Genomic DNA, 20263 nt, shown 5'->3' on the forward strand with positions numbered 1-20263 from the left:
CATGCAATTGTACTTAGAAGAGAAGCAGTCGGTTGTTTTAGTCCTGTAAGAAATATTGTACAAAAGCTGGTTTAAACAATCCTGCAATCTCAAAAAGTCATTGCCAAATGCCAGCTTTATTCCTGTTTCCTTCAGACTGGAAATAAGTGATTTGTCGTCCGTCCCCCCGCCCCAAGTAACCTGCTATGGAAGCTGTGAAGTTGATCTGATTGAAAATGAGTCAATAATTAAACAAAAATCATGTGTAGCTGCCTTCTACTTTCAGCAACTTCGTGCCCTCCAAATGTGCTGGGATTAAAATTCCCTGATTACGTAATTAAAAAGGGCTGCTTAGAATGCCAAAATCCCTTCTCACGTTTTTACTCAGCAGTCTTTATAAACAAACCTTTAAGAGGGATGGCAAATCTTTAAAATTGCTTTTTATTCCATCTGCTCCGATGGAAAAAGATTTTTTTTTTCTCTTACCCTTCTCTAAGTTAGAGAAGTTGAACAACTTTGCCTAGACAAAGGTTACCCTAGATCAAGACTATCCATATTCTATATCCAACCACTTTTCACACCAGTTTCCATGATAGTTTTATAGTTTTTAGTATTATTACTGTTAATATTTTTCCTAGTGCGTTTAGGACCATGATGGAATTGGAGCCAAGTACCTTCTGGTTCCCATCCATACTTTTTGATAGGATGCTGCTGATGAGACAGGGTCAGAAAGCAAAACTTCAGAATTCAGAAAGTAAAATACTGAACTCTTTGTGGAAACCACAGTTCTAAGCTCAGCCCTGAGAAGGAGACGTGTGAGTGGGATCCATTTGTTTTCTCATCTGATGTCTGTTCTCTGCAGAGGTGAGTCAGGTGCTGGCAAAACAGAGAACACGAAGAAAGTGATCCAGTACCTAGCACATGTGGCTTCATCTCATAAAGCCCGGAAGGACCATAATGTGCCGGTGAGTGTGGGACCACATCCAGTTTCAGCCACAGCAGCAGTCGCCTGCTCTCCCTTGTGGTGCCAACCCCAGAAAGGGCATGGCAGGCGGGTAGGACCCCTTTGCCAGCTCTGGTTTTGCATTCCTGAAGCGGAGCCAATGAGCTCCCCCATCTGATGCCTAGGATGTAACCCAGCATCTAATTTGAACCGGGGCCAGTCTGGAAGCTCTTCCAAATACCAGCGGATGGCCCTGGCATGTGTGAAAAGGTGATTCCCCTGAAGAGCCTTTCAAAAGCATGCAAAAGTGCTTTCTTCTGTTCACTCAACACACCCTCAGTCTACCCGTATGGAATTTGGCTACCAAGCCTGTGGCACCCACCCAGGCAGGATTGAGAGCCAGTGTTGGGTTTGAATTAATGTCGTCATGTCCTTCGTTGAAGGAAATGAGTCCTTGCTTGGCCTTTTCACATCATTCCTTTCAATCAATAGGTCAGCCATTTGTTATATTTTTCTTCAGCTGTATAGTTTAGGGCCCTTTGGGTTGCTTCCTCTCAATCTTAGAGTTCAACTGCAGGGGCCTAGCAGATCTCCTAGTGATCTTCTCTTGAATATTCTTGCATCTTGTGGACGCAACCCTAGAGGAAGAACTTAGGTAAAGGTAAAGGTTCCCCTCACACATATGTGCTAGTCATTTCCGGCTCTAGGGGGCGGTGCTCGTCTCCGTTACAAAGCCGAAGAGCCAGCGCTGTCCGAAGACGTCTCCGTGGTCATGTGACTGGCATGACTAAACGTTGAAGGCACATGGAACCTTCCCACCAAAGGGGTCCCTATTTTTCTACTTGCATTTTACATGCTTTCGAACTGCTTGGTTGGCAGAAGCTGGGACAAGTAAAGGGAGTTCACTCTGTTATGTGTGATGGCAAATCTATGGCACGCGTGCCACAGGTGGCACACAGAGCCATTTGTGCCCAGCACACAAACTGCAGGCAAACTTACCTCACTGCGTATGCGTGCGCCTCAGCTAATTTTCGGCCTCCCAGAGGCTTGAGGAAGCCTTCTGCAGGCTTCTGCGGGCTTTGCAGGCTGAAAACTAGCTTCGTTTCGTCACTTCTTGTTTTTCCGAAAATACCGGAAGTAACAAAACAGGGCTAGTTTTCGGCCTGCAAAGCCTGCAGAAGACTGCAGAAGGCTTCCTCAAGCCTCTGAGAAGCCAAAAAAGGCCTCAAGCCGGCCCAAAATCAGTTGTGAGGCATAATGCAAGTAAGGGGATGGCAGGGGTGGGGATTGCACAATTTTTGGCACAGGAGCCCCAAAATGTTAGCCACCACTGCTTTAGAGGAAGAGCTTAGGCTCCAGTGATTCTAGCCATGTCCTTTCAAAGAAGATTATTATATGAGGCCAGATGGGATCATGAAGGGTTTCTTTCTCCCTGTCTTTTTGCAAAGATGCTCCAAAGGAGCTGTTGGCCAACCTGAACTCTCCTCTCCTCTCTGTGTTGGGGGCTTAAAACTGTCTGACATTCAGTCCTGGAACTTCCTAGGTGCAATGTGTCGCTTCCTCATTTTTTCCCTTTGGTGCTTCCCTTCTCTGATTGCATGAAAAGCCACCCCCCCACCCGGTATCTGTGCCTAATTTTACAGTCTTGGTGGAGGTTCTATGAGTATGTGTGTGTGTGTGTGTGTGTGTGTGTGGTTGTTTCCATATGGAAGATGATATTAATATCCCCTCTGTTGTCTTGCTGCCTCAGCTGGAGTTCCTCAATGAAACCAAACAGGCAAGAAAGTCTAACGCATGCTGCTGACCTGCCAGCTTCCCCACCTCTCCACTCCTCACCCCATCCTCCCGTGCTGATTGTGGGTCGCTACCACTGGCTGCTGCTCCTAGTCCCACCTACACTTAGAATTGCTCTTCAAATGCTTTTCTCATCAGTCGCACACTTTGCTTGTTGCCGGAGTCGCTTCCTTGAACCCCTTTCCTTACCAGAGTTACAATGCCGCATTTGCAAAGGGGGGGAACATGGTTAAGTGGGTTTCAGGGGAGGGGCTGGGAAAGAAAGCCAGGTGTTGGGGATCTCCTACTCCTCCCCTTTTTCTGTTGTGCTGGTCCCCAGTTTATGTCCTTACATTATTGTGGTTGTGTTCTCATTGTGTTGTTCATCGTCTAATTTAACCCTTTGATATTTTTTTTTGTTTCCCCTGTCTTGCTCCCTGCTCTGCCTTCCCATTGTATTTTTTTGTGATGTCATCCCCATCCCAACTTCCATAGACTTCCAGCCCTGCTTCCTACGTGAGTAATTTTTTGGAAACAGCTTCCCCCTGGCTGACCCTGGAGTTTCTCCGAGCACTTCCTCGGCCCAAAGGCTTTGCAAGGCCAGAGGCCTGCATAAGTTGCTGCTAACCCCTTTTCCCTCCTCCCTCCTTCCTTTTCCTTCATCTAGGGAGAACTGGAGCATCAGCTACTGCAAGCCAACCCTATCTTGGAGGCCTTCGGCAATGCAAAAACGGTGAAAAACGACAATTCCTCACGATTCGTAAGTCTCGTGGATGGAGAAATCCCCTCCCACCCTGTCATCTACCTCAGAAATCTATGGAAGGAGGATCCTGTTTAGCAGCTTCCAATTTCATACCAACTGAGCCCTGGATTTGAGACAGAAGATAGCATCTTCCTTAGCAGTGGAAAATATTTTCAGATCTGGGACATCAAATCCCAGTTCTCAGCCTTGGCAACTTTAAGATGGGTGGACTTGAATTCTCAGAGTTGAAGTCCATCCACCTTAAAAGTTGCCACAGTTGGGAAACACTGTTCTACTGGGTGGTTTGCACCCTTCTTAAGTGAATTATTCTGTCACCTTATATGTGTGTGTGGTCTCCCTTTCTTCAGGCTAAGATTGCTTCCCACGCAACTATAGCAGGTGGCAATAGCTGCCAAACTGTTATAAGGATATCTTTTCTTGTAAGATAATCTCTCCTGTTGAAATCTGTTAAGCTGCTACACTCTTCCTCTATTTCGAATGTGTTGGAACACAATTCCAACAGTTCCCTAGCTGGCTAGGAATTAAAATATTGTCCAACACACCCACAAGGCACCAAAGAGGAGAAAGTTTGTATACAGCCGTGTGTTTCTAACTAGGCAAGCTGAAGATGGCGTGGACTCCCAACTTCCCAGAATTCCCCAGCCAACATGGAGAATGCATTGCAGAGATGGGAACTTGTGATACAAGACGTTTGTCAGCATTCCAAGTAATAAACCCATAGAAATTAGAACTCCAAGGCAGGCAGGCAGGTTCCTCAAAGAACAGTTTTTTATCAGGTAGATCCTATTGGCATAACTGGCGAAAGCTGATTGTAAACGTTCCCGCGGCTTTCACCTAATTATGAGTAAAAGTTTTTCCCTTTCCCCCCAAATCACTGGGTCACGCTGCCCAATCCAGGAACTGGCTGGTTACTTTGCCCCTCCTCTGGCCAGCCACCTGTGAGAATGTTCTTGGGTTCCCACAGGAAAGTTTTATTGTTTTGGCTACAAACCCCACCTAACTCTTTCCCCCTCTCCCACTACTGTATGGCAGTGTCAGCTCAGTGTAAGTCATTCTGGAGCATCATCAGGGCTGCCACAGCAAGGCCAGGAACAGGAGAGCGGAGATAGATATGGCTGGGGATGTGTAGCCAAAATAAACTTCTTTCTCCTGAGAACCGAGGTCGCTCTCACCAGGTGCCGGGAAGACGTGGACTGAAACCAGCCGGAGTTGGGACGGTGACCTGGTTGGACTATGAGATGGACATCTGACCCGGGGGCATGGACTTTGCGGTTAGTTTGGGTGGGGAAAACCTCGGGTCTTTCAAAGTCGGGTTTTCACCAGTTGTGCCAATATGACATTCCTAATAAATTCGTACTTTGAGGAAACCCCAGGCCTCAGAATTTTGACTGCGTTGGGCTTGTTACTTGGAACCCTAACAGGCAGCCCTGAAGACTCCAAGATGGCCTCAGCCAAATCAGGAGGCTGTGAATTTGATCGTAGGTGGAGGCTAATGTTTGGAATAGACTCTCCTGCTCGAGCAGAGTGTTGGACTAGATGACCTCCAAAGTCCCTTCTGACTCTGTTATTCTATGTTCTATCATCACTTCAGGGTTGACAACATTTAGTTGGGGTGTTATTAAGTAAAAGGCCCTCCTTCCCACTGAATTAAAAAAAAACAAAAAACTAGTTACAGAAATTTGCCCAAAGGATTCTAAGTTTGAAAGTAGATCATCTCATGTTGGTAAATCTGTATTATTATTATTTTTTAATCATCTTTCTGTTTTGGAAAAAAACGAAAAGTTAAGCTGTGCAGCCACTTTGTTGAAAGAGGCAGTGTTACGTCTGGCTTGCTGATGAAGAGATCTGAAGTACAGGAAGCAGGCCAAGAACTGTTCTTTTGTTTGGTTTGGCCATTGGCTTCCAGCAACTCCTCCTCATAAACATAAATTAAGAATGGGTTGCCCAGTTACAATGTTGTACAAGCCCTTCGGCCTAAGGGCTTCACTTGGTCATGACTGCGAGGGATATGACCGTGTATAATGATAGCATTCATTATTTTTGCATTATCATGGCTTTCAAGGGGTAAAATGGGGCTTTGGTACGAATTGGGACCAGAAACTCCTTTTCTGAGCAACAGTTGCCATGGTTAGGTGTGAGTCATGTGTGATCACAATATCCCACAATCACGTGATCACTATTTGCAAGTTGGACCACTGACTTTGCTAGTTGGAAGCCACCAGTGAAGGTTGCAAACTGACAAGTCACGTGACCTTGGGGCATTGCAAATTGCAGTCTGGCTGCTAAATATCCCAATCAAGGAATGCTACGTTGGCTGCTCCTTCAAGGACTAGTTTTATAAGTATCCCTAGCTCTGCACCACTGTACCTTCAAACAGTCACTGAACGTGTTAAATGAGGACTACTTGTGTTGCACTCATTTTCACCCTTTGCCCACCAGTGGAAAAACTGCTCTGATATTTTGGCATGAAAATTTAATGGTGCATTGGGCAGCTTCAGCTGAGGATACCCACTTTGCTCCTTTAAATACTTCAGAGAACAAAAAAAAAGAGCCTTTAAAGGTTATGCTTGCAACCCCTTTTAAATATAGCCTTAAACTTTCATGTACCATTTCTTTGATTCCATTCTTTAGAAAGGACAAAATATATAAATGCCTTTTTGAAATCCTACGCCAGCAAACTCCATACACTTCCTTTGGAAGAAAAACCAGTTTTGTTGGTGAAAGTCTTTTTTTTTCAGCTTCCTTTTGTATTTTTTGAGAAAGGCTTTTGGTTTTTAGCCACTCCTTTGAAAAGAAAGAAAAATACAAAGGTTTTCTCTTCCTCATAGATGAAAGATTGAGGGTCACATTCCACTGTATTCTTACTTTATGTTAGCTTTTCTTGTTTTTGTGGTTTCTACTCTATTTAGAAAAGATTCATTGCTAACAGAATTGACCAGAGGAATTTGTTAACAGCTTCTGCTGTTCACTGGCAACTAAAAAAATATTTAAAATACCGAACAATTTTTCTGCATCAGCCACACCATTTTTCTGATCTCTGTCTCATTTCCCTGTCTCTTTTTCTACCCACAGGGTAAATTTATTCGGATTAATTTTGATGTAGCCGGCTACATTGTTGGAGCCAATATAGAGACATGTATCCTTGTTGTTAGAGAATAGAAGTAAGTTTGGGCCATGGGAGACCGCAGGCCCAGTTCTCTAGTCGGATAGAATTTGAGTTTGAGTAGGTATCAGATCCTGAGCAGATCCTGATGGCTAAAATATCAGGTGTCTGATCCAAAGTATTAGAAGTCTCCCAGGGGCAGAAGGATCCAGGTGGGATGATTGACAAGCCTTGATGGCTCTGGGTGTCTAAGGAGAAAGAAATAGTCCATACATGCCATCCTTAACTTAGAGTGTCCCAGATCTTTTGGAGAAGTCTCGTGCCATTCGCCAGGCCAAGGATGAACGAACTTTCCATGTTTTTTATCAACTCTTAGTAGGTGCTGGTGAACACACGAGAGGTGAGTTTGTCCCTTTTATTTTCAAAGTATCATAGAAATCCTTACCTTCTTCATCCTGTGGCTTAGTGTCCTGCACTTAACAGACTAGCAATAAAGCTGATAGACAATGAACTGATTGGTGCTAACAATAACAATACTCAGAACTTTTTGACTAACCTGAGTGGAAAGAACTCACTAAAGTCCTAACCAATGAAAATAAGTGACGGCAGGGAGTTGTAATATCAGAAGTGTAAAAACAGAAGTGGCCCACCACTTTCCCTTTGGGTGGAACCAAACATTTTGTGCATGGGGCGATGGTTGTTCAAAAAGTAAAAAGGGAGTCTTAAGACTTACAGAAATCTAAAGCGGAACTTTAAACCTCCTGAATCTTGGTCTGTCAAAGCAGACTCTAGTCCGCTCAGATTTTGTGCCCATCTGATGATTCCTAGTACCTGCACCCTGGCGAACAAGGTAACTGAAAAAGTGTCACCGATGCTTTTGCTGCCTCCTGTTGAATTACTGCAATGACTCTACATGGAGCTGCCCTTGAAGACTATCCAGAACTATAACTGATCTAAAATGAAGCCGTGTGCAATTTTGGATGTTCTACACTTCACCCAAGTAACACCCACTGCTGTGTGAGCTGCGCTGTTTCCAGTTGTTTTCTGGATGAAGTTCCAAGGTTTTATCGCTTTTAAAACCCTACGTGGCACAGGGTTAGGTTACCTGTGGGACCATCTTGCCCAATTACCTTGCCCAATTATACAGGTTTTGGCACCCTTCAGGTCTCCCTTCTTAAATGTCGCCATTCTGAGGACCTTCTTTTTTTAAAAAAAAATTATTATTTACATATAGAAAAACCGAACACAGCGTGACCATTCTGACGTTTCCTCCGCCATACACACTAAAATATAGAACAAATAGCATATATACTATTTATCCATTGCCAGTTTTGTACAGTCATTATTGACCAGTATGTCCATTCCAGCCCTTTGGATTGTGTTCCCGCCTGAGATCAGAGGGACCTTGATTCTTTTTAGCTTTCCAGAGGCCGCGAAGCCCTGGTTGAGGCTGTGAGGTCCTTTGCTCTGGCGCCTGGTGGGAGGGCCCCTTTGCTTTTAATTATCTTTTGTGGGTTGTTGTGCGCCATCTAGAGGCGTTGTATGAGATAGGCAGGCAAATAAGTGCTGTAAATTTTGTTAAATTTGTATGCCGCCTTCTGGGAGGTCCATGAAATAAGCTTTGTTTCATGCCCCTGCAGGGGAGCTGCTGCTGGAGCCTTTCAATCAGTATCGCTTCCTGTCGAATGGATACCTGCCCATCCCTGGACAGCAGGACAAAGAGATCTTCCACGAGACCATGGAGTCCATGCGCATCATGGGCTTTTCACACGAAGAGATACATTGTGAGTCCCTCTTTTACGCGGGTGCCTATGCCTGCCGCATCCCGGTTGCAATTAAAGAAGGATCTGACTTAACATTCCATTTATGGTCATGGACATACCCTGTTTCTCCAACAATACGGCTTCCCCCGATAGGAAGTCCCAGCATGTTTTATAGGCATGAAATGAAATTAAGCCCCTCCCCCCAAATTAAGGCCTATATTAAAACATGCGAAATGGGGGGGAATGGTGGGGGGGGGGCTTGCCATTAGGAAGTACTTTTGTTGCACACCCGGATATGGTGCTGCCTGCGTTGACCCCGATACGAAGTGCCTCACCAACGCCAAGGTCAACATCCAAGCCATCGCCGCCTGCCTGCCTGAAGATGCATGGGGGGGGGGAATTAAGTTACCCCCGAAAAGACGGTCTAGCCATTTTGGGGGGGCTCAAAAAAAAAAAAAAGACCTGGCCTTATTATATGAGAAACACGGTAGTTTTATTTATTATGTCCTTTCAATTAAGTGCAGTACAGACTTAGAATAAAATATTTTGTTCAAAAATAATACAGGGAGTCCTTGAATTACAACCACAATTGATCCCAAAATTTCTATCATTAAGCAAGACAGTTGTCAAGTGAGTTTTGCCCCATTTTACGAACTTTCTTGCCATGGTTGTTAAGGGAATCACTACAGTCAATAAGTGAGTAACTCGGTTGTTTTAAGTGAATCTGGCTTCCCCATTGAGGTGACTTGTCAAAAGGTTGCAAAACGGGAATCGCATGACCTTGGGACACAGCAACGGTCTTAAATATGAACTTACATGTTTTTTCTTATGTGTACACCTAATTAATATTCTTAAAGTATTGTAGAAGGCTATTTCTGCAATAAGAAGTTTTAGCTTTGCTTTTAACTCCACAGTTCCATTTTAAGGAATGTTTTACACCGGAGGTCTCCAAACATGGCAACTTTAAGACTTGTGGACTTCAGTTATGCTGGCTGGAGAATTCTGGGAGTTGAAGTCCACAAGTCTTAAAGTTGCCAAGTTTGGGGACCCCTATTTTACACTATGGTGAATGTTGTGATTTGTGTTTTTTTATTGTAATTCCAATAATACTCCTTCATGTAGTGAAGGAGAAGGGTGAGAAACCAAGCGAGAGACTTAAACTTGAAGGGACATCTGAAATAAAGAGTATGTCCCACAACTTCTTTCTTGCACAGAAACTTTAGAGGGTTGTGATTTCTCTTACTAATTTTATATAACAGTAAAACAATTAATGCAATATTAAAACAGTAAGAGAAATGACAATGTTGCCAAATGGCTCTTAGGATGATCCTTGGGTTTGAAATGTTTTGAATGCTGCTTGTTAGTTGATGCAGTCCCAGCCTGCTGCAGGGAATGTCAAGCCTTATATGTTTCATCAATCCAAAAATTCAAATTATTTAAAATTATGAGGGCAGTGGAGAAAAGTAACATCGTACGCATCTTTAAAATGTGGTTCTGATAACGCTCATCCTTCCATATAGGTATGCTGCGAATGGTCTCAGCTGTGCTGCAGTTTGGCAATATTGTCTTCCGTAAAGAGAGGAATACAGATCAGGCTTCCATGCCGGATAACACAGGTATTTCAGATTAGTAGCTTTAAGTGAGAAAGCGCTGGCTTTTCAGAAATACTAAGCAAGTACAGGTATTTCTCATCTTACGACTGCAATTGAGCCTGGAATGATGGTCATAAGTCATGGCAGTGGTGGGATTCAAACATTTTTACTACTGGTTCTGTGGGCGCGGCGTGGCTTGGTGGGCATGGCAGGGGAAGGATACTGCAAAATCTCCATTACCTCCCCACTCCTGGGGGAAGGTTATTGCAAAATCCCATTCCCTCCCCATCCCACTAACCTGCTTTCCAGCTCCGTTCTCCTGTGCAGGGCAACAAAAGAAGACCCAGCCAATCAGTTGGGACTCAATGGGAGGCAGAGAATAGATGGGGGCAGGGCCAGTCAGAGATGGCATTTGCCTGTTCTCCAAACTACTCAAAATTTCTGCTACCGGTTCTCCAGAACTGGCCAGAACTTGCTGAATACCACCTCTGCATGGCAATCATTAAGCTGATGGGGGGAGATGCAGTCTTGGAAATCCAGAATTGGATCATAAGTAGTTCTGGGAATGTCTGTTACAACTTTGAACAGTCACTGCACAACTGGTTGTTAAACAAGGACTGACTGTGAGCACTTGACTGTGATCAGAGCTCATACCACCTTTTTATTTAGGAGTCAGCTGTAGAAGATATAACCCTGTTAAAGACAATGCAAGTGCATGGGGAGCATTATTATTATTATTACTATTATTACTATTATTACTATTATTACTATTATTATTATTATTATTATTATTATTATTATTATTATTATTATTATTATTATTATTATTATTTTGATTTCCACTTTGGCTCTAAGAAACAGTATTTCCAATTTAAGTTTCACAGTAATCACCATATTGAAATTCAGCCTTCTGTCTAACATTCCTGTGAGCTAGGAACCGCTTTTTGAAAGGGAGAAGAGGCTGGGATATGAAATTGAAAAGAAAGCTGGTGGAAATGTCTTGACAAAGGGAACTTATTGGTCTCTTCTGTGCCTTTGCAGCTGCTCAAAAACTCTGCCACCTCCTGGGCATGAACGTCACGGAGTTCACCCGTGCTATCCTTACCCCACGCATCAAGGTCGGCCGAGACTATGTGCAGAAGGCACAGACAAAAGAACAGGTCAGCTGTGCTGATGACTGTGGCTGACATGTTGGTGGATGGTCCTGAAGAACCCTTGAAGGAGGGTTTGCCAAGATAAATAATAAGTATGTATGGAATGTATGGGCCAAGATGAGCCTGTTTTGATCTCGCCCTTCCCTTCTCTTCCTAGGCTGACTTTGCCGTGGAAGCATTGGCCAAAGCCACCTACGAGCGGCTTTTCCGCTGGCTTGTGCATCGGATCAACCGTGCATTGGATCGTACCAAGCGCCAGGGGGCGTCTTTCATCGGCATTTTGGATATTGCTGGTTTTGAAATATTTCAGGTAAGGGGATCAAGTGTGGTTCCTCTTCCTTTTTCACTACCCGATGAATATGGCACATCTGCAGAGCTGCTTTCAATCCTTTCCTTCAAATTGTATTGTCGATCTTCTCTTTTAAGTAAACCCATAACTTTTCCTGTTTCAGAGCTGTAGTTCTTCCCAACAGAAACTCTAGAGTCTTGACTAATAGTCTTCATGTTCTGCAAGGGAGACTTGAATGTTCTTGGAGAAGGCATGTTGTATTTATTGTGTCATGTTACAGTTCCCAACAAATATGGCCAGTGCATGCTGGAAGCTATGGCTGGAAGGCCACAGTTTTCTCATTTTTTACTATCATAAACACTGGAAGAACCTATGCCTGGGTGCCATCTCCCGTATGGAATATGAACAGATTGAGAATAAGGGGGTCACAATGTAAGAAGAACTTGAAAACATGGGGCAGTATCCAGGGGTGGGATTCTACCAGTTTGCATCTATTCGCTAGAACTGGTTGTTAACATTCTAAGCAGTTCGGAGAACCGGTTGTTAGAAGAAATCACTGGCCTAATCCTGTAAGGAAGGCAGGAAGGCAGGCAACATTCTGGTGTTGCTTACAGAAACTGCCTCTCCGTTAACCCTCATTACATTCTTGGCAGGACTAGACTTCCTGTCTTAGGAACGTCTCTGGAGTTTTTTCCCCCTTCTTTGCTGGTACTTTGCTTGTGTGGAGTGACCATTCAAAGTTTCAATGGCACTGAAAAAAGTGACTTATGACCATTTTTCACATTTACGACTGTTGCAGCATCCCCACAGTCATGAGAGGCCAGGGTAGGAGATGCGTGCATCGATGTGAGTAATATTGAGTTGGCCACACTCAGCCAATAACATGACCACTAAGCCATGCCCACCACATAAGCCACGCCCACAGAACCAGTTGTTAAAAAATTTGAATCCCACCCCTGGCTGTATCACAGGAAATGGGCACTGCGAATGTGGGGAACTGCAGAATCCTGCCACAATTTTTATGGATCATGTGTGCAATGGACAATTTGTTCCTGGCCGATGATAAATCTATTCAGACCACTATTTTCTGGGCTTCAAATGCTATATAATGTCATGTATGTGTCTTAAATTTATTCTGTGTTTTATTTTTTCTACTCCTTATATAGTTATTGAAAGTTTTCTTTTATTTAGATTATTATATTAATTTTAAATATATTTTCTCTCTAACGTAAGATGTTCTAGACTTGGAAAATAAAAATAAATCATAAGCACTAAGTCTCTTTATACAAAAAATAATTCTATACCAGAATCCTCCCTTCAGTAATAGTTCATAAGCCGTAAGTGCACGTTGCTATCTAGAAAGATGCTAAAATAGTTTTGTAGTACTAATAAATATAAATCAGCTTTCTCCAACATGATGCCCTCGAGTTGACTTGAATTCTCATAAGACATAACTAAAGGGCATTAGATTGTGGAAAGAAGATATAAACAGCAAAGTCATCAGACAGGAGGTCCTTGGTGAAGGCTCTCAAATAGTTTTACTGCAGAGTTCACCAGATGTAACTCTGGTTGAAAAGAAGAAAATGTGGGCAATTGATGTGGCAATACCAAGGAATAATAGAACAGAAGACAAAGAATTGGAGAATATTACTCAAGTATCAAGATCTGAAAATCAGAATTGAAAATTAGGGCAGTGGTGATCCCAGAGGTTACTGGCACACTGGGTGTCATATCAAAACATCTTGGACGACACTTAGAAAATTTGCACTTTAATAAACATTTCCACCTTGTCAATTTTTTAGCTGGATTTACACATACACCATTCTAACACATTCTTGGGAAGAACTCCGTGCAAATGAAAGCCAACACCAGCTAAAGAAGTGGCAGCTGTGATTTCATACTTTTGTGCATATAATAAAAAATTAAACTTGAATGTTGCCTGACTCTTGGCGAATTCTAGGCAGGGAAGGAAAGGATTAATGTCTGTATTGTAAAAAGCAAGAAATAAATAGATTTTAAAGCAGAACTATAATAATTCAGTATCAACTGTAATTAAGGAATTTTCTATTTTTCTGCAGCTTCCTTGATATCCTTATTCTGGGCATTGTCACCCAGTAAACTTTAGCTGACAATGTGAACGACAAAGAGGTTTATCTTGATCTGTCCGTAGATTCAGAGGGAGAAAACACAATAAAATGCATCACATGTTGAACTCCCCATGAATGTTTTCTTTTCTCCCACTCTCTCCATTCTGCAGCTGAACTCCTTTGAACAACTCTGCATCAACTACACCAATGAAAAGCTCCAGCAGCTCTTCAACCACACCATGTTTGTGCTAGAGCAGGAAGAATATCAACGAGAAGGCATTGAGTGGAATTTCATTGACTTTGGCTTGGACCTTCAACCCTGCATTGATCTCATTGAGAGACCAGTGAGTGACCTGGAATGCTGTGTAGTTGTTACGGGTGGAGGGCCAAGAAAAGATGGCCTCTAGCTCTTTGGAGAACTTTCTCCTCTTCAGTGGTTCTTGCACCTTGTTCTTGCATTTGTTCTTGCTGGTGGGGTGGTCTTTTTTGACAATTCTTTGGGGTGGGAGTCAAGATCAGATCTTTAACTTGGATCGTAAACTTCTATCTGATCTCTAAATAATCCACAGTGGAAGACGATTGTTTGCGTAACATCTCAGCTGTGATGCAATTGTTCTTCCTTTTGTAACCCATTTTCTCCCACACCCTGATCAAGTTACCTACAGCTCTTGGAATGTTGCTAATGTTGTTGGGTCTATCTCGCTTTCTCCCAGGCAAACCCTCCAGGGCTGCTGGCTCTGCTAGATGAAGAGTGCTGGTTCCCTAAAGCCACCGATAAGAGCTTTGTGGAAAAGGTTTCCCAGGAGCAGGGGTCCCATCCCAAATTCCAAAAACCCCGGCAGCTGCGGGATAAAGCTGACTTCTGCATCATCCATTATGCTGGCAGGGTAAATGGCAACTTCTCTTGTCTCCCTTCCCTTTTTAGTGGCACATCCATGTTTACTGCCTTTCCCAAACTGGGACCTTTCAGATGTCATGAATTTATGACCTGTTATTATCTCAAAGGAGCAGCCACAGGTTATCACGAGAGAATTTCAATTTTGGGTCCTCAGCTCTAATGTTGGCAACTAAGGAAAATGCTGATAAGTTACTATGGTAGCTGGGTCTTTAAAATTAAATTGCCACTGGGCAGCTATTTTGGAGAAAGCATGGTTTTCTATCAGTCTTTCTTCCATTCCTTTGCCCAGTTGTTTTTTCTTTTTGGAGTTTGTCCTGCTGGATTGCAGGATGGATCCATTTAGTTGTGCATTGTGTTTGCCTAGTTCACATAGCAAAGTTATCAGTGCTGATGTGATGAGAGGTTTTATTTTTCAGCCAGGCTGTGAACAGAGTTTGTTGCTGATTAGGGCTGAGAGGGAGTGACTGATTTGAGGTCATCCATTGGCTTTCATGCTTAAGAGAAGACTAAAAACTGTTTCTTTTGCACCTTATACCACTCTGGATTGTGCTTAATTCCTTGAGCCTTTGAAATTCTAGAACATGGAATCTCAACACCTTTGGACGATATTAACTGAAAAAGGATGGAGTAGACAGTACAAACGGTCCTCAGTTTATAATCACAGTTCAGATCAAAACTTCCATTGCTAAGTCAAGTAGCCACTAAGTCATTTGCATCCAAACTGCTGATTTTTTTTGTCATAGTGATTAGATTAGATTAAATTAACAGAGTTGGAAGAGACCTTGTAGGTCATCTAGTCCAAACCCCCACCCAAGCAGGAGATTAAGCAAACCCCCATGGTAATTTAGTGAATCATGTGATTGTGAAGCAATTCCAGCTTCTTCCATTGACTTTTCTTGTTGCGAAGGTTACAAATGATGATCAGGTGACCCTGGAACACTGCAACCATTATTCCAAGTGCCCAAACTTTGATCATGTGACCTCAGATATACCGCAATGGTCATAAGTGCAAGGACCGATTGTTTGGTCGCTTTCTTCAGCACTGTCATAAGTTCGAACGGTCACTAAACAAACAGTTGCGAGTTGCGGACTACAGGACAAGGCCAGATGGATTTGCTACGAACAGTTCTGACGTCGTTTAACCTTTTGATCCTTTCTCGTCTTCCTTCCCCCTCCCCGTTTTCATGGAAAGGTTGATTACAAAGCGGATGAGTGGCTCATGAAAAATATGGACCCCTTGAATGACAATGTGGCCACCCTTCTTCATCAGAGCACGGACAAGTTTACTGCTGAACTATGGAAAGATGGTAAGAGGGTTGAAATCCTGCTATAACCAACAGCTGCTCAGCTTCATAGTATTTGTTGCCTGTTAATAAGGATAGCTTGCTGATTGTATTGTATGTGAACGTGACTTCTCGTGTGTGAAAATCTCTGTCACTGCTGATACTAACCAGTCTGCTATTTGCTGTTTCTCTTTTCTTCTTTCTTGTTCCACTTCTTCTGTCCTGTAATGGATGATCTTGTGAAACCTTATCCTTCCCTTCTCTCCACTTGCCTCTTCTGTCCTGTCCTGTCGCCAGAGATCCAGAATATACAGAAGGTTTATTTCTTTGACAGCTATGCCGTGGCATCTCAGGTTCCAGCCGAAAGTAGGTTTCTTCCTTTCAACATGCAAGACATGCCTGCATGTAGTCAGAAAGGTGGCAGGTCTCTTCTGGGAAACAGTGAGACATGCATCAGTTCGTCTTAATTTGGGATTTGATTTGCTAAATAAATACTAAATCCCATTCACTTAAATAGGGATGAACCTCAAGTTAAGGTGTTTTAGAAAGGCCATTTAAAAGTTGTTAATGAACTTGAGAATTAAAGTTCCAAATCTTTCTCCATTTCTTTCCTTTTGACTGAGCTGTTTGGCTAAAGTACCCTCGCCTCTTTTTATTCAAAACTCTGTTTCCTGCACTTTTTAAAGTCACTTTTAGATGAGGATATTTTGTGAAATTCCCATGGATATTTAAATATATTTTGTCATTGATTTGTACAAGCAGTCCTTGACTTACGAGCATAGATGGGACCGGAATTTCCATTGCTAAAGCAAGGCAGTTGTTAAGTGAATTGCGCCCAATTTTACAATTTTTTTTTTGGCACAGTTGTTACGTGAATCACACAGTTGTTAAGTGAGTTGTTAAATGGACATTAAATAAACCCAGCTTCCCCCATTGACTTTGCTTGTTAGAAGCTCACCAGGAAAGTCACAACTGTCAATTCCATGACCATAAACATATGCCAATTGTCAAGTGCCTGAATTTGGATCCTGTGATCATGGGAATGCTACAAAGGTTGTAAGTGTGAGCTTGTAAGTCGCTTTTTTCAATGCCTTGGTAACTGGTCATTAAGCAAATGATCGTAAGTCAAAGACTATCTTCAATCTTACCATGTTTCCCAATGTTTATTCCTTGTTTTTCCTACTGGAGAAAGTTTGATCATATCATTCAATATGTACAGTTTCTTAAATTATGTGGTAAGGTTTTCTCTACTCATTGCTATTTTGGTAAGTCATAAACACAAAAATATACAACATTCCCTAACCTGCTCATGTGGAATGAAAATAACAATTCCACACGCAATGTATAGTGGCAGATTAATGACTTATTAGTACTAAGAACCAGGTACTACTGAGAGAAATCAATTCTTTATTGCCGAATAATACTGTATTTACAACATATTAGTTTCCATGCTGCTTACAATTTAAATTGAGTGGCTTCAAACAGGTAAGTAAATGTCTGTCCAAAATCTTAAAGAAGCTTGCTTGGGAAACTTACTGGACTGGACTGTCTCAATGCCATACTTTAAAAAAAAAAAGTCCCTAAAAGGAAGAGGGTGCAACTGGGAATGTTATGATATCACCAAAATGGCCGGCATCAATATTTTTGGCTAAAAGATTAGATGTTTATGGGGTACCTGATGCTTTAAGTCAGGGTTTCCCCAACCTTGGCAACTTTAAGATGTGTGGACTTCAACTCCCGGAATTCCCCAGCCAGCAAAACTGGCTGGGGAATTCCAGGAGTTGAAGTCCACATATCTTAAACTTGCCATAACATTTTGGCCATTTGGCTAAGCTCAAGTGTAGTGTTCTTAAAGTTGCCAAGGTTGAAAAACACTGCTTTAAACTCTCCAATCTCTTCATTCAGTCTGGAAATTGCAAAGGAGTACTGGGGGGGTTTGATGTGGCCATGTTGCCCTTCCTCACCCATCCAAATTATCTGCATCTCCTATCTAGTCCTCCTTTAAATGCAGTATAGTCCAATAATTGGGTAACTTCTGCTCCTCACAGGATAACTCTCATAGATGTATGTTTACTTGAGACGGAAATTGGAAACTGAGGAAATCAACATGCTTTTTGGAGTTTCAATGTGGGGAATAGGATGGAGAGATCAAAAGCTTTTTCTCCTTCTCCCTAGTGGATCGGATTGTGGGTCTGGACCAAGTAAGCGGGATGGGAGACCTGGCCTTTGGCGCCTCCTACAAGACAAAGAAAGGAATGTTCCGGACTGTGGGACAGCTGTATAAGGAGTCGCTCTCCAAACTTATGTCAACCTTGCGCAACACCAACCCCAACTTTGTACGGTGCATCATACCAAACCATGAGAAAAGAGTGAGTGGGAACTTTGGGGCTTGGGATTCATTCATTCATTGACTGAAGGAAGCCATGAAAGATGTTGACCATTCCTTCTTAGACCTATCAGAAGACCTTAAGATCTCCCCTGTAGCACAAACATGTGAAGTATTTTTCTTGATTAAGATACAGAATAGCAGAGTTACAAGGACCTCGGAGATCTTCCAGTCCAACCCCCAACACCCCCATAGGCAGGAGAGACCCTATACCATTTCAGACAGTCCCTTCTTAAAAATCTCCAGGGATGGCACACCCAGAACTTCTGAAGGCAAGCTCTTCCACGGATTGATTGTTTTAATTGTCACAATTTCCCCCCCCTTATTTTTAGGTATAGTTAGTTAGAAACTAACTCTTTGTTGGTTTCCATCCATTGCTTCTTGTCCTATCTTCAGGTGCTGTGGAGAATAGATTGATCCTCTCTTTTTTGTGGCAGCCCCTTAGATATTTAAAGATTACTATCTTGTCATCTATAGTGACCTCATACACTCCAAGGCTAGAGTAGAGTGGAGTAGGGTAGAACAGAACAGAACACAACTGGAAGGGACCTTGGAGGTCTTCTAGTCCAGCCCTCTGCTCAATCAAGAGAACCTATACTATTTCAGATGAGTGACCGTCTAATGTCTTCGTAAAAACCTCCAGGGATGGAGCACCCACGTTTTCTGAAGGCAAGCTGTTCCATTGGAGTGTTGTGGACTAGCAGTGTTGTTAGTCAGTAGCTAACACAGACCTGGGCATTTTATGGCAGTCCCTGTTCTGCCCATGTAAATTGCTTTTATTTTGAAGGTGACTTCCTTTTTTCCCCAGTTTAGATATCTCTGTGCTTGCATGCATGTTCACAGCCCTATTGGTCTGGCCCTCTAGAACTGTCCCAGTTTCTCATGTGACCCTTGGAAAATTAATTGCCCACCCCTGAGCTAACAACACCGTATCTTAACCAAGAAAAAGCTTCATATGTCTATGTAACAGGGGAGTACAGGTAATCCTTGACTTACAACCATAATGGCGCCTGCCCGTCACGGTTGTAAGTCTTGACAACGATAAAATGGTTGTCCACCCAAATGACAGACACAATTTCCTGACCTTTTTTTGGGATTGATGTTAAGCGAATGTAGTGTTAAGCTATGTTAAGGGGCAGTTTTGCTGCAAATAGGAAATAACTGCTGGATTTTGGAAAACTGTTACAAAATGTGGGTCATGTGACCACAGAATAAGGCAAATGGCCGTAAATGCAGGCTTGTTGCCGAGTACTTGAGATGCAGTCATATGACCATCAGGGAGGTCGGCTGTTGGAACTGGATTGTAAGTGCTCCCCCCCGCCCCCCCAGGAAGCCTGTTGTAACTTCAGTCACTAAGTATCCTTCAGTCACTAAGTATCCTGTCATAAATCAAGGACTACTCAGCCCTTGGTAGTACTCTTCCTCATGAGAAAAATATCTTGAAGGTGAAATAATTAATCAGCCTGATTGTATGAAGAAAATTATGAGGAAGTTAAGTGTGTTTCTTATTGGAAACTATTGTGTGTGTGTCCTTTGAGTGTAAAAGAATGTAGGTGATATAATATGAGGATATTGAATTTGAATCAAAGGAAGCCTCAGGCCAAATTCTCACTCAGCCATGCCATTCTACAGAATTAATCACCCATGTATCTTCAGCCTCATTTATCTCACAAAATTGTTATGAATGTGAGAGCAATACGCCTTGAGCTATCTGCAAAAAAAGTTGACAATAAAGGGGAAAAAGAAATAAGAAAAATAAGAAGGGATATTGTTAGTGGCTGACTTTAGAGTGCTGAAGAATTCCCATCCAGATTCTTCGGGAACAGACCCTCCTGGGCCTCCTGTGGCCTTTTCTCACACATCCTTCCCTTGGCACTTGTTAACAGGCTGGAAAACTGGAGCCACATCTTGTACTGGACCAGCTGCGTTGCAACGGAGTCCTTGAGGGAATTCGCATCTGCCGCCAGGGATTCCCCAATCGCATTATCTTTCAGGAATTCCGCCAAAGGTACGCCATTTTGGTGATGGATCTTCAGCAAAAGAGGACATATGCAGGAAGACCAAAACAGTTCTCAGTTATTTAGGATTTGATCTTCAGCCTTAATGCTCTTAGAATTTGGAGATACCGCTTATGAAATTCCAGTTGATACTCAGGTTTGTAGCTTATATTTTGCTGTGTGCCAGAGTGGAGTGTTAAAAATGTTGGATTTGGACCAGGGAGAGATAGACTGAAGTCCAACATCACTAACT

The 20263-nt window shown here is 42.7% G+C and overlaps 1 pseudogene across 1 annotated transcript in view; it reads left to right on the forward strand.

Annotated features, from left to right (window-relative positions):
* The window catches only part of LOC113421794 (myosin-10-like), a 74724-nt pseudogene that overhangs the window by 18466 nt on the left and 35995 nt on the right, over nt 1-20263 (forward strand). Inside the window, exons 5-18 of the transcript XR_015745691.1 lie at nt 842-944; nt 3191-3211; nt 3363-3455; nt 6531-6594; nt 6863-6961; nt 8202-8345; nt 9845-9940; nt 10958-11076; nt 11228-11380; nt 13617-13790; nt 14160-14333; nt 15537-15651; nt 17803-17996; nt 19900-20021. The product of XR_015745691.1 is annotated as a myosin-10-like (transcript). The remainder of the gene's footprint in view (nt 1-841; nt 945-3190; nt 3212-3362; nt 3456-6530; nt 6595-6862; nt 6962-8201; nt 8346-9844; nt 9941-10957; nt 11077-11227; nt 11381-13616; nt 13791-14159; nt 14334-15536; nt 15652-17802; nt 17997-19899; nt 20022-20263) is intronic.

The sequence above is a fragment of the Notechis scutatus genome, chromosome Z (assembly GCF_049901735.1).
Source record: "Notechis scutatus isolate UNSWTSFEM ecotype Mainland chromosome Z, rNotScu1.2, whole genome shotgun sequence".
NCBI classification, from domain to species: domain Eukaryota; kingdom Metazoa; phylum Chordata; class Lepidosauria; order Squamata; family Elapidae; genus Notechis; species Notechis scutatus.